The following is a 12120-nucleotide window of genomic DNA, read 5'->3' on the forward strand; positions in this document are numbered from 1 at the left end:
AAGGTTGTCAAGAAAGTCGTCCTGTTGCTCGTCAACTGCCACACCCTGGGGCCTTTTCATGTCGATTTTGAGCGGCGGTGTGTCTGAAATGCTATCTCAGCCACCCATAAGAAAACAGTCTGATGTTGAACGATGGGCGTCGCGGTTCTGACCTCCATTGCAGAGGTGTCAAAATAATGGGTTAAATGCGGGTAAGAGGGGGGAGGGTGACGACCTTCCCACATCGTGTGACACGTCCACAGTATCGTTGGGTAGAATTGTGGTGAAATGTGGTGCCGCTGTGACATCATTAACCTACCTTACATCTTACATGAACTTCTGAGCTCTGGTCTTTATTTCGCATGTGTCGACACCCATGTTGTATGAAGCCCGAGGGTGTCTCAGGGCCACACGGTTTTGCACCATAACAGAGGAACCGATTTACACATATTATTTTAGACAGTCGTCCTGGTATGCCTTGAAGGTGTTTGGATGCAGAACTTGGATTTTCATAAATTTGGGATTGAAAGTACATAAGGTAAAGTTGTTACTGGAATGCCTTTTATGCTCTCGGAACTTTGTGGTGGGTGCAATTTTCGTTGACATAATTATACGAATAGCTTCTGATTCAGCATAATAAATTACTAATAGCATGCTTCATTAGCGATAGACTGTACTTTCACAGCTCACTATCAATATTATGCCCAGATGAGAAATAAGGATCTGTGGCCACCGTTGCACTCTGTTTCAGGATTGGGAATTCTTTCATTAGTACTGTCTGATTTCATTGTAGGGCTGTGAGACTCCTTTAAAAAATGAAGATTAGGGTTTAACAATCCGTCGACATCGAGGTCATTGGAGACGGAGCACAAGCTCGAATTCTTTCAAGGATGAGGAAGGAAATCAGCCATGCCATTTCAAACGAACCGTCCCATCATTTACTTGAACGGGAAAGAAATTATGGGAAACCTATATTGGGATGGCACGAGGCGGATTTGAACCGCGTCTTCCCGAATTTGAGTCCAGTGTGCCAAACAGTGCGCCATCTCACTCGGTGCGCCTTTTGGATTGAGGTGTTTCTGGTGACCTAGGAGCGGTTACATCTTAACTAGTTGTACGCCTATTCTGCTCCTCCAACAATGTGCTTTGGTTGCTGTATAATGTTTACATTCCTGGAAAGATAAACCTGAAGGGAAGCTCGTCGTATTACAAACATCCATCAACTGAGGTACAGAGTATTGAAACGATCAGAATTTTTTTTAGAATTGCGTTACGTGCTCAAGTGGATGTAAATTACAGTTTCCTGTGTGTAGATGTTGCCTGCCAGGGTAGAATATCTGATGGCAGTGTGTTCAAAAATACCAAGTTGTACAACAAAAACCGCTGAATATTTCCTCTACATTCTCCTACTATTACACGTCTCGAGTGTTGGCATTGTTTTAACTTTTTCGCCATTATGCCGCGTTACTGCAATAGTTATCCAACCATTACCACACTGCGCAACATCAACTTTGGTAAAGGTGAAATTCAGAACACATCCACAAAATACAGAGGGGCCCTGCAGTGTAACTTGGGCTCCAAACCACTAGCTATAGTAATCTCCAAATCGTCGATGGCCTTGAAAACAGTCGTACGGGAACGTCTTCTAAATCTCCTATAACGGGGCATCTTCTGTGTGTGAGGTCCAATGCAGATAGTACGGGAATAGTAGGGGAACATTTCTTCTACATTTACGGACTGTACTGCAAGTACCATATGCAACTGAACTTTCTTATTTACCTTGGCTGACAGAGCATTCGCATTAAACGAATGTACTGTACCACGAAACCATTTGCCGGCAACCCTGATAGAGATTCTACGGAAAGAATGATCAATGATCAATTATGTATTGTCAAGAGCACATAGAGAGGAAGAAAATGCTTTTGGTGTTCTGGGTTCTGTGTTTAGCATCTTAGGAAAACAAGCATTCAAAAAAAAATGTGTGTGAAATCTTATGGGACTTAACTGCTAAGGTCATCAGTCCCTAAGCTTACACACTACTTAACCTAAATTATCCAAAGGACAAACACACACACCCATGCCCGAGGGAGGACTCGAACCTCCGCCGGGACCAGCCGCACAGACCATGACTGCAGCGCCTTAGACCGCTCGGCTAATCCTGCGCGGAAAAACAAGTATTACTGAAAACTAAAAAAGCAAAAAAAAAAATAAAAGACTGTTGCCGCTGACTTATGCTTATATACCTTTTTGAGAAGACAGCCGAGTTCACATGCACTTTACAGTTTTGTAGATATTCCCGACACGAAAGTCAGTGAATTTGTAACTCCTGGTCGATTGAGAGAAGAGCGTGATGGATCGTTACTCAGGCCACTGAGATTGGCTTTTCTTTAATAATGAAAGAATCTGTGTAAATACTTCTGGCGATGAATATGATGAACCGTGATAGCGGCTACCAGTTAGACAGAGAATAGAAGCCTGTCGTCTCCACGATTTGCTCTAATCGAAAACGACACGGCACTCCGTTGGCAGCTGTGAGCGCCAAACCTGAGGACGACTGAGTTCCGCGGTTCCACCAACACAGGGGACAAGAATCTCAAAGCAGTTGCGAACCTCTCCTTCGCAGTAACCTCATCTCGAAACTAGATTTACGATTTTCTTATTTGCCCGATCATCGTGATTAATTGATCGAAATCCTGCAACCAAAATCGAGAAAAAATTTTAATCGTTTCTTCCACCATATTGCATTCTTTGGCAACATAATTCTCTGATTCACCAATGCTCTTTCCGTTTCGGTTTCCAGTTGTTTTTATGTTACGTCGCAGTATAAAGGCAGCCAACAGCTGCACTTGTATTTATGGTGGCCTCACATCAACTGTGTAACCATGGATCAGCAGCGAAGACTCGCCGCTGAATGAAGCCGCGTGCGAACGTGGACAGATTTGTCGCGCTCGGTCGCTACGCTGCTTTAGCTGTTGCCGTAGATTTCACAGAAGTCGGCGCAGGCTCGTATTATAATGCATCCAACTGGCTTCTTCGAGAGTACTATTGTTCCTGCGCCAAGGAGAGAGCACTGGACGCAAAGCGGGCATTTGACCACATCTGGTTTGATGGATTAATAACTATTTGATTATCTCGAACCGCATGTCCAGTACACATGTTCAGTGTAACTAATTTATTCCTAAGGTCGGGGCGATTCTTCTTCAGCAATGGGATCGTTAACACGAGCATAATACCTATTATAACACGAGCCCCTCAAGGTTCGATTGAGGGACCTGTTCCGTACTCTACGATATAAACTATACATTCTAGGACACGAAAGTGCCGTCTACACCAATGCACAAACGATACTGTCCTTTTCAAAAGCTTCTGTAACCGTAATTACAAATGTACCGCACAAATTGCGGGACACATTCCTCACAAAGAGACGAAGAAATTATGTTATATGAACGTGGGTCAGGAAACGTTTTGTTTCTGTGGTGTCACTGCCAGACACCACACTTGCTAGGTGGTAGCTTTAAATCGGCCGCGGTCCATTAGTACATGTCGGACCCGCGTGTCGCCACTGCCAGTGATCGCAGACCGAGCGCCACCACACGGCAGGTCTCGAGAGACTTACTAGCACTCGCCCCAGTTGTACGGACGACGTAGCTAGCAACAGACACTGACGAAGACTCTCTCATTTGCCAAGACGATAGTTAGCATAGCCTTCAGCTAAGTCAATGGCTACGACCTTGCAAGGCGCCATAGCAATTGATAGTTATCGTATGAAGCATGTCTCATCAAGAACGATGTATACAAATGATGGATTAAAGTTAAGTATTCCAGCAGCTACGTACTTTTCTTTATAGCATTCATTACGTATCCTGTTTCAGACCTCACGCCATCCTGCGTGAGCTTATAGCGTGCATTTCGGCCTTCCCTAGCTATGTAACAGTTTCCATGTACAACTCACTCTCTCCAACTCATTAATCATGGGAAACACACAAGAACGGAACGTTAGAGTCATGGGGAACATGCACTCTTGGTGACATCTGGTTACGCTGTCCACCGCCAGTGTTTTGTTTTACATGCCCTGTTGCCACGTGATGTACATCATTGCTTGTTTACAGGTAACAACTTTTACAGCGATAAGTACGACCGTTGCAACACGCGGTTTACTGCGTAGAGTTAATCACAGACACGGCTCGTGCAATGGCAGTGAACATAGATACAGAGATGGCAGATGCCCATTTGAGGTAAGGATTAGCTGACGGCAGTGGCGCTCGCGCTCAAAGAGTGTACTGGGAGAGGTTTCCAGGACGAAAGTGCATCGACAAGAAAACGTTGGAAGCCATTGATCGTCGTCTTGCGGGACATTGAGCATTCAAGCCTAATACTCGCGACTGGGGGAGGCCCAGAAGACGAAGGCACCGCAGTGGGAGGCGGCAATCCTTCATGCAGTTGACGACGACCCTGATATCAGTACAAGACATGCAGGTGCAACACTGGATGTTCACCACATGACTGTTTGGTGAATGTTATACGAGGACCAGCTGTATCCACACTATGTGCAGGCATTATCAGCAGCTCATATTCCTGCACGGGTACTTCTCTGCGAATGGTTTATTCAACAAAGTGTCACCGTAATTTTAGTGCAACTTTGCTGTTCACAGGTGAGGCGTCGTTTCAACGAGATCGCAATCGGCATGTCATCAATCCTCACGCAACTGTTGAAGCAAGTCATCAACAAAGATTTTCTGTCAGTGTTTGGGCCGGCATTGTTGGTGACTGTTTGATAGCACCTCACTTCTTTCCTCCCGCGCTCAAAGGACAAAGTTACCGTAATTCCGTAGGGAATGTCCTGCCTGATCTGTTATCAGAACTGCCTTTATTTGTGCGACAAAACATGTACTGCCTGCACGACGGAGCACATCGTCATTTTAGTAATATGACCGTTGGCTTCTAAATAACAGATTCGGTGACAAATGGACAATTAGAGATGACTAACGGCTTGGCCTCCACGCTCTCCGGACCTAAATCCACTGGACTTTTATTTGTGTGTGTGTGTGTGTGTGTGTGTGTGTGTGTGTGTGTGTGTGTGTGTGTGGAGGGGGGGGGGGGTCATTTGAAAGCTCTAGCGCATGGAACCTCAGTACAAGATGTTGAGAGTCTCCTTGCCCGTATTATAGGAGACTGCGAAACCACACGCAATACCCCAGGGATACATCAGCGCATCCGAGATTCTCTACAGCGGAAGATTGGTGAATGTGTCAACGCCCATGGAGGGCATATTGTACATTTCCTGTGAGAAAGAGTTGCATGGGGTATGCTGTTGCCTTCTGTTCGTGTGTGTTCCCCATGAGTACTGAGTTGGAGAACATGACTTGAAACATGGAAACAAAGCGTTTCCAGACCCATGTTCATATAGCATAATTTCTTCTTCTGCATGTGAGGAATATGTCTTGGAATTTGCATCGTACATTTTTATTACACCCTGTATTTGCAGAGGCAACGGCCTTGCCGCAGTGGATACACCGGTTCCCGTGAGATCACCGAAGTTAAGCGCTGTCGGGCGTAGTCAGCACTTGGATGGGTGACCATCCAGGCCGTCATGCGCTGTTGCCATTTTTCGGGCTGCACTCAGCCTCGTGATGCCAATTGAGGAGCTACTCGACCGAATAGTAGCGGCTTCGGTCAAGAATACCATCTTACGACCGGGAGGGCGGTGTGCTGACCCCACGCCCCTCCTATTTGCATCCTCCACTGAGGATGACACGGTAGTCGGATGTTGCCGGTAGGCCACTCGTAGCCTGAAGACGGGGTGCTGCATTTGCAGAGGGATACGCGATTAGCCTGTAGCCGGTGGTTCTAAAATTTTAATTTGCCGGATATGCAGCAAAGGCTTGCACCTTCATTGGATGGTTCTAATTCTCTTTAATTATTGTAGTGTGCTACCAAGTGACTCTCATAACATACACTGTACTGAGGTTACGGGTGCAAGGAAATTTCTATAAACTTCAAAGGAATCTGATAATTTTTAAAGGAAACAATGTGGGCAACGAATAACTATCCTTGCACACCAAACCAACGCATGCGGGGGGGGGGGGGGGGGGGAGGCGGTAACGCATGCTGTGCTATAAGCATGCCTCAGCTAGGGGTGTAAGTACTGTCTGAACCTGATAAGAATACGGCCTAAGACAATTACTATCATCGAACATCTTTTATTGGGGCAGTAACTATCATTCATTGCTTGTTGTTGGTTATTGAGTGGATTTACTAAGGAAGGGGGTATCATTTTCGGTTACAACTTCGTAATTTTGACTGTGATAGACCTGGCATTTATTCTTTAAGCAAAACTCTCGTTCATTTGATTATACACATACTTGACTCTACACATGAATCTAAATGAACTATGCAAATGGTCTCTTATTTCATATTACTGTGGGCCACACTATGCGGAAGATGGTAGGATGAACATTCTGCTCTCTCTCTAACCAACTCGATAACTTCATTTAAAACATGCCTCCCCCCCCCCCCCCCCCCCACACACACACGCACACACATACACACATGAATTTACTCACAGCGTCGATATTCTATTGCTTAGCTATACGCAAAGCGCAAATGCAAGAAACCAGAAACACTAGGCAATCGTCGGCAAGTTGAGAGTTCCATAAGCACAAACAAAGACCGGACAAGAAGAACTACACGTTATTCAACTTATTAGTAGGTAAACCGAATTAAAGGGCGTTTCTACAGCAATTTCCGTGATCTGTGCCGTCGAGGCTCAGGTGATTCCAGAGCAAGTTGGCAGAAGCGAGCAAAGATGCTTCTCTCATCGGAAATATTACGGCAAAAGCTCTGATTTTAACACGACAGGCATGGCTGAAGACCATAGTCATTCGAATGAGTATTTATCCAAACAAAGCACAAACTGAACACTTGGTCAGACCGTCCAGTATCTCCAGTATCGTAAACATGGTGGGCTCGGACACAAAACTATCACAAAACTTCCAAAGATTACGAGAGCACGGTGGAGCACTTGCCCGCGAAAGGCAAAGGTCCCGAGTTCGAGTCTCGGTCGGGCACACGGTTTTAATCTGCCAGGAAGTTTAATATCAGCGCACACTCCGCTGCAGAGTGAAAATCTCATTCTGGAAACATCCCCCAGGCTGTGGCTAAGCCATGTCTACGCTATATCCTTTCTTTCAGGAGTGCTAGTTCTGCAAGGTTCACAGGAGAGCTTCTGTAAAGTTTGGAAGGTAGGAGACGAGATACTGGCAGAAGTAAAGCTGTGGGTACCGGCCGTGAGTCGTGCTTCGGTAGCTCAGTCGTTGGAGCACTTGCCCGCGAAAGGCAAAGGTCCTGAGTTCGAGTCTGGGTCGGGCACTCAGTTTTAATCTGCCAGGAAGTTTCATATCAGCGCACACTCCGCTGCAGAGTGAAAATCTCATTCTGGAAACATCCCCCAGGCTGTGGCTAAGCCATGTCTCCGCTATATCCTTTCTTTCATGAGTGCTAGTTCTGCAAGGTTCGCAGGAGAGCTTCTGTAAAGTTTGGAAGGTAGGAGACGAGATACTGGCAGAAGTAAAGCTGTGGGTACCGGCCGTGAGTCGTGCTTCGGTAGCTCAGTCGGTGGAGCACTTGCCCGCGAAAGGCAAAGGTCCCGAGTTCGAGTCTCGGTCGGGCACACAGTTTTAATCTGCCAGGAAGTTTCAAAGACTGATGATACATTATAGTAACTTGTAATAACCTAAATAATTCATTAGCTATCTGCAACTGTCACTCATGTTGCTCACAAGTGAGTTCCGTCAGTCAACGAAGTTTACTACTAGTATCGCGTCAAGGCATCTGGTCAAAATCGCCCTCGTAACTAATCTGTTCCGATTTGTGTTGTTCACGGCGACAAATAATGTCAGCTGTGCTACTCTGATATGATTCTCACATATTAGGTGAGGAAGTGGAAACACAATAACAGGTTGCGACTTATTTGTCTTCGTCTTCATAAGTACTTTCAGCCAGAGAGAGAAAGAGAGAGAGAGGGGGGGGGGGAGGAGGGGGGGGGGAAGGGAGAGAGAGAGAGAGAGAGAGAGAGAGAGAGAGAGAGCACATAAAATAAAGATGAGGTTTACTTTAGAAATCCGACCTTTATTAAAGCAGGGATGAAACTGGGGACGCTTCGATCATCTCGAACGTACAATGACGATCGACGCAAGGTATGAACCATGCATATTCACAGATAAATGAGCCTCCCGATTAGTAAGATTAAGGGCTGAAAGAAGTTAATTATTAAAAAGTAACATATCTTGTAATGAAAATACTGTGCATTCCTAACATCCACCTACAATCCGGAGAACAATGTGAACAGTTATTTTTAAATCGTAGATTGCAAACATTCTTCTACGGGTGACAAGCGAGAAAAATACCCGGCCATAAAACTAAATACAACACTAAAGAAAAAAAACGGACCATAAATTCAATCCAGTATTCTCACTGTAACTTAAAGAAGGAATATTAGTTAACTTAATGGAGGAAGATTCTGAACTTCAACATTTCCCCTGTACTCTAGGACAAGACGTCTCCAAATGCGTTTTAGGTGAGAAGAGTTCGGCGAGAGCAATGCAAATGGTAGCAGAAACAGCGATCTTAATGTAAGGATGGGCTTCCTCACATAAAAGTAAGAGTCTTTATTCACATTACCAGGAAATGTTTAATTTTGCATTTATGAGACCGTTTTCAATAGTTGAAGCAATCAGTATGTGTGAGACAGCATGCGCTGCCTAATGTAGGATGTTCCATAACGCGGCGCGTAGAAACGGTATTCCTCCGGGGAGCATACCTCTAGTGCTATTTGTGATAGAAATGTAGAGTCAAGTATCTTGGGTAGCCTTGGGCTAGGGAACATTTGCATACCTAAGAGAAGAATCGTCTTAGTGATACTATCCTACAATATAACTTCAAAGTATGAATATTACACACTTCCTCCTGCTTAGGCAAGTGGAGAAAATGGGATAGTTCTTTTCGCATTTGATGTGCTCTACGATGGGCCTTAATGTGGTTGTAGAGGCACCATTAGTTCATGGACGGTTCCTTAGAAGACCCCAAGAAAATTTTATCATTTTTTCGTACCAAACCCAAGCAGCGGACTGCACGACGGCTATGCACAAAATGGCTGACATTTTTACTACATGTTCTTAAGATCCCGATATCGAACAAACTTGAACAAGAGCATACTCAGGAGTTCCGCAGGGAAGTGTGATAGGACCGCTATTATTTTCTGTATACATAAATGATATGACGGACAGGGTGAGCAGCAGTCTACGGTTGTTAGTAGGTAATAGTGGATAGTATGGCAAGGTTTAGAAGTTAAATGAGCTAATTGGGGGGAGGTACAAGATGACTTAGACAAAATTTATAGTTGGTATGGTAAATAGCGGCTGGTTCTAAATGTAGAAAAATACAAGTTAATGCGAATGAGTAGGAAAAACAAACCCGTAATGTTCAGATACAGCATTAGTAGTGACCTGCTTGACACAGTCATGTCGTTTAAATATCTAGGCCCACCCTTTCAAAGCGATATGAAATGTAATGAGCATATGAGAATTGTGGTAGGGAAGGAGTATAGTCGACTTCGGTTGATTGAGAGAATTTTAGGAAAGTGTGGTTCACCTGTAAAGGAGGCCGCATATAAAACGATAGTGCGACCTATTCTTGAGTACTGCTCGAGTGTTTGGGATCTGTACCAGGTCGGAAGAAAGAAGGACATCGAAGCAATGCAGGTTGTTGTTGTTGCACCTTTATGGCACTCAACATGGCGGTCATCAGCGCCCGAGCAATTCAGAGGCGGGCAGCTAGATTTGTGACCAGTGGGTTCGAACGACACGCAAATATTACGGAAATATTTCGGAAACTCAAATGGGAATCCCTGGTGGGAAGGCGACGGTGCTTTCGAAGAACACTTTTGAAAAAATTTAGAAACTGACATCAGAACGATTTTACTGCCGTCAACATACATTTCTTTTAAGTACCATGAACGTAAGATACGAGAAATTAAGGCTGATACGGAAGCATATAGATAATCATTTTTTCCTCGCTCTATTTCCGAGTGGGATAGGAAAGAAAATGACTAGTAGTGGTACAGAGTACACTCCGCCAAACACCGTACGCTGGCTTGCGGAATATGTATGCAGATGTAGACGTAGATCTGTTTCCGAAATATAGGTGTTTGAAGTTACCTGAAATGTGCACGTAAAATACGCAAATAAAATCCAGTGTGAGGCGGAATCTAAATCATAAATAACGGCAAATTTTAATGTTATATACTCCACACATTTATCTACTGGTGCTACCTTCCCGTTTCCAACAAAACTTTATCCGTCATAGAGAAACATCCCCAAAACATGGTTTTTGGGTACCAAAACCGAGTCGCGGATTCCAATACGGCTACGCACAGCAAATAGCTGAAAATGTTCCGATATATTCCTAAGATCAAGACCTGGTACGTCCTCAAAACTTTTCTAGATATCTTTATCCGTTACCTAGGTACAGTGGTTCAAAGTTACCCTTCCCGTACGCGTAATACACGCACGTAAAATCTGGCGTGAGGCGAAAACGTAGTTTATAAAGTGACGTAGAAGGAAGAAATGTGCTGTAGAGTGTCTCAGTTGTCATCAGAAGAAACCTGGGAATCCCATGTCATAGCAATGAAGCACATGCTAAATTTCTGTGCACTTAAAATCCGATTGAGGTTGAAAATTAGTTTCGCGTAAATTCAGTTTCATGTAATTAAACTATCAAAATTTTATTGACTCATAAACTTCTTGTCATGTGAGTGACATGCTTTGCCGTGGTTGTGATAAGAAGGAAACTACAGGAAAAATTCTCCTGTCGGAGCACAAAAAACGCCAATATGCTCCCGTCTACAAAGACTCCTACTACAGGGTGGGATACCAGCTGCGTACCTCATTCTGCCTTCCCCAGCGCCTTTAAATACTTTCCCACAACTTTTGGCATGCGAACACATTCTCAATTTCTTATGCTGAGAGAGAATCAGACAGTGACGGTGGGAAACAGACAGAAAAGTAGTAAATACTTGAAGATAGTGGGCAGTGGTTGTGATACAGTAAGAGCAAAGGAGACACAATGGCAGTATGCGAGAAGAAGAGAGGACACAGTGGCAGTGGAACATAGTTGACAGTGAAAGACAGTGCTAGGAAAAGAGTGAAGGAGGCAGTGCCAGTGAGAGAGGAATCAAGAGAAGGAGAAAGTGAAAGTGAATGATAATGACACAGAGAGTCAATGACACGTGTTCCCACAACTTGCGCTGGAATAGAAACTTGATAGTTGACCCTGGGGACTTGACAAATTCCTATAGACAGAAGTCCGATTGACCTTAAGAATGACGAACTTGGATTCCATGACATTGTTCAGCCTCTATCTATTTCTTTGAAAAAGAAATTTGATCAAATATTTATCATGTTTCTTTCACAAAGATCTTTGACAAGGGGTGAAAAGAGATACTACATTGTCATCAAATATTTCTTCATTGTTCCTTCGCAAACGCTGGCATCTAGTAAAGAAGAACCGCATGACACCTGAGAAACTGCTATTTTTAATACTGTTAGTATCACAGTTCCAAGTCACTAAAAGGGGCAGTAATTTTTCCAGTACGAATACGAAATGTAACTAAACTAATATCCCTCCTCCTCCTAATGTAGATGTAAAAGAATAAAGTCTGAGTGCAATGTAATATTCTGTATTTTACAAGCGATTCAGAATACCTCACACATTTCTTTTAAAGAAGACACCTTTCGCTACCTCACAGTAACAGTCGCCGATTATCATTGAAAATCCCTTAAGACGAGAAATAATTTTTCATCTAATATGTTCAGGTTCAAAAGGAACTGATGGTGAATACATTGGCTTGCTTGTCATGTAATTTTGTGCTGTACTTCGTTTCGCGAATTTCCTTACGGATTTCAGACTCATTTTAATACATTCAAAACTTGCCATAACTTTTAAACTTTTGTACATTAGGTGCTATCTTTCTTATGAAAAACTTTTTGGCCTTATCCTTGTATCTACAGCTTGCATGCACCTGTCAAGTTTAAAGTACTAATACCAATGTTTATTCAAAGGGCATGCAGCAATTTGTGTCATGGG

General features: G+C 43.9%; 1 pseudogene; it reads left to right on the forward strand.

Annotated features, from left to right (window-relative positions):
• The first annotated feature begins 5465 nt into the window (after window positions 1-5465).
• Window positions 5466-5583, forward strand: LOC124726986 (annotated as a pseudogene).
• Window positions 5584-12120: the final 6537 nt, after the last annotated feature.

This window comes from Schistocerca piceifrons, chromosome 1, assembly GCF_021461385.2.
Source record: "Schistocerca piceifrons isolate TAMUIC-IGC-003096 chromosome 1, iqSchPice1.1, whole genome shotgun sequence".
Classification (NCBI taxonomy): domain Eukaryota; kingdom Metazoa; phylum Arthropoda; class Insecta; order Orthoptera; family Acrididae; genus Schistocerca; species Schistocerca piceifrons.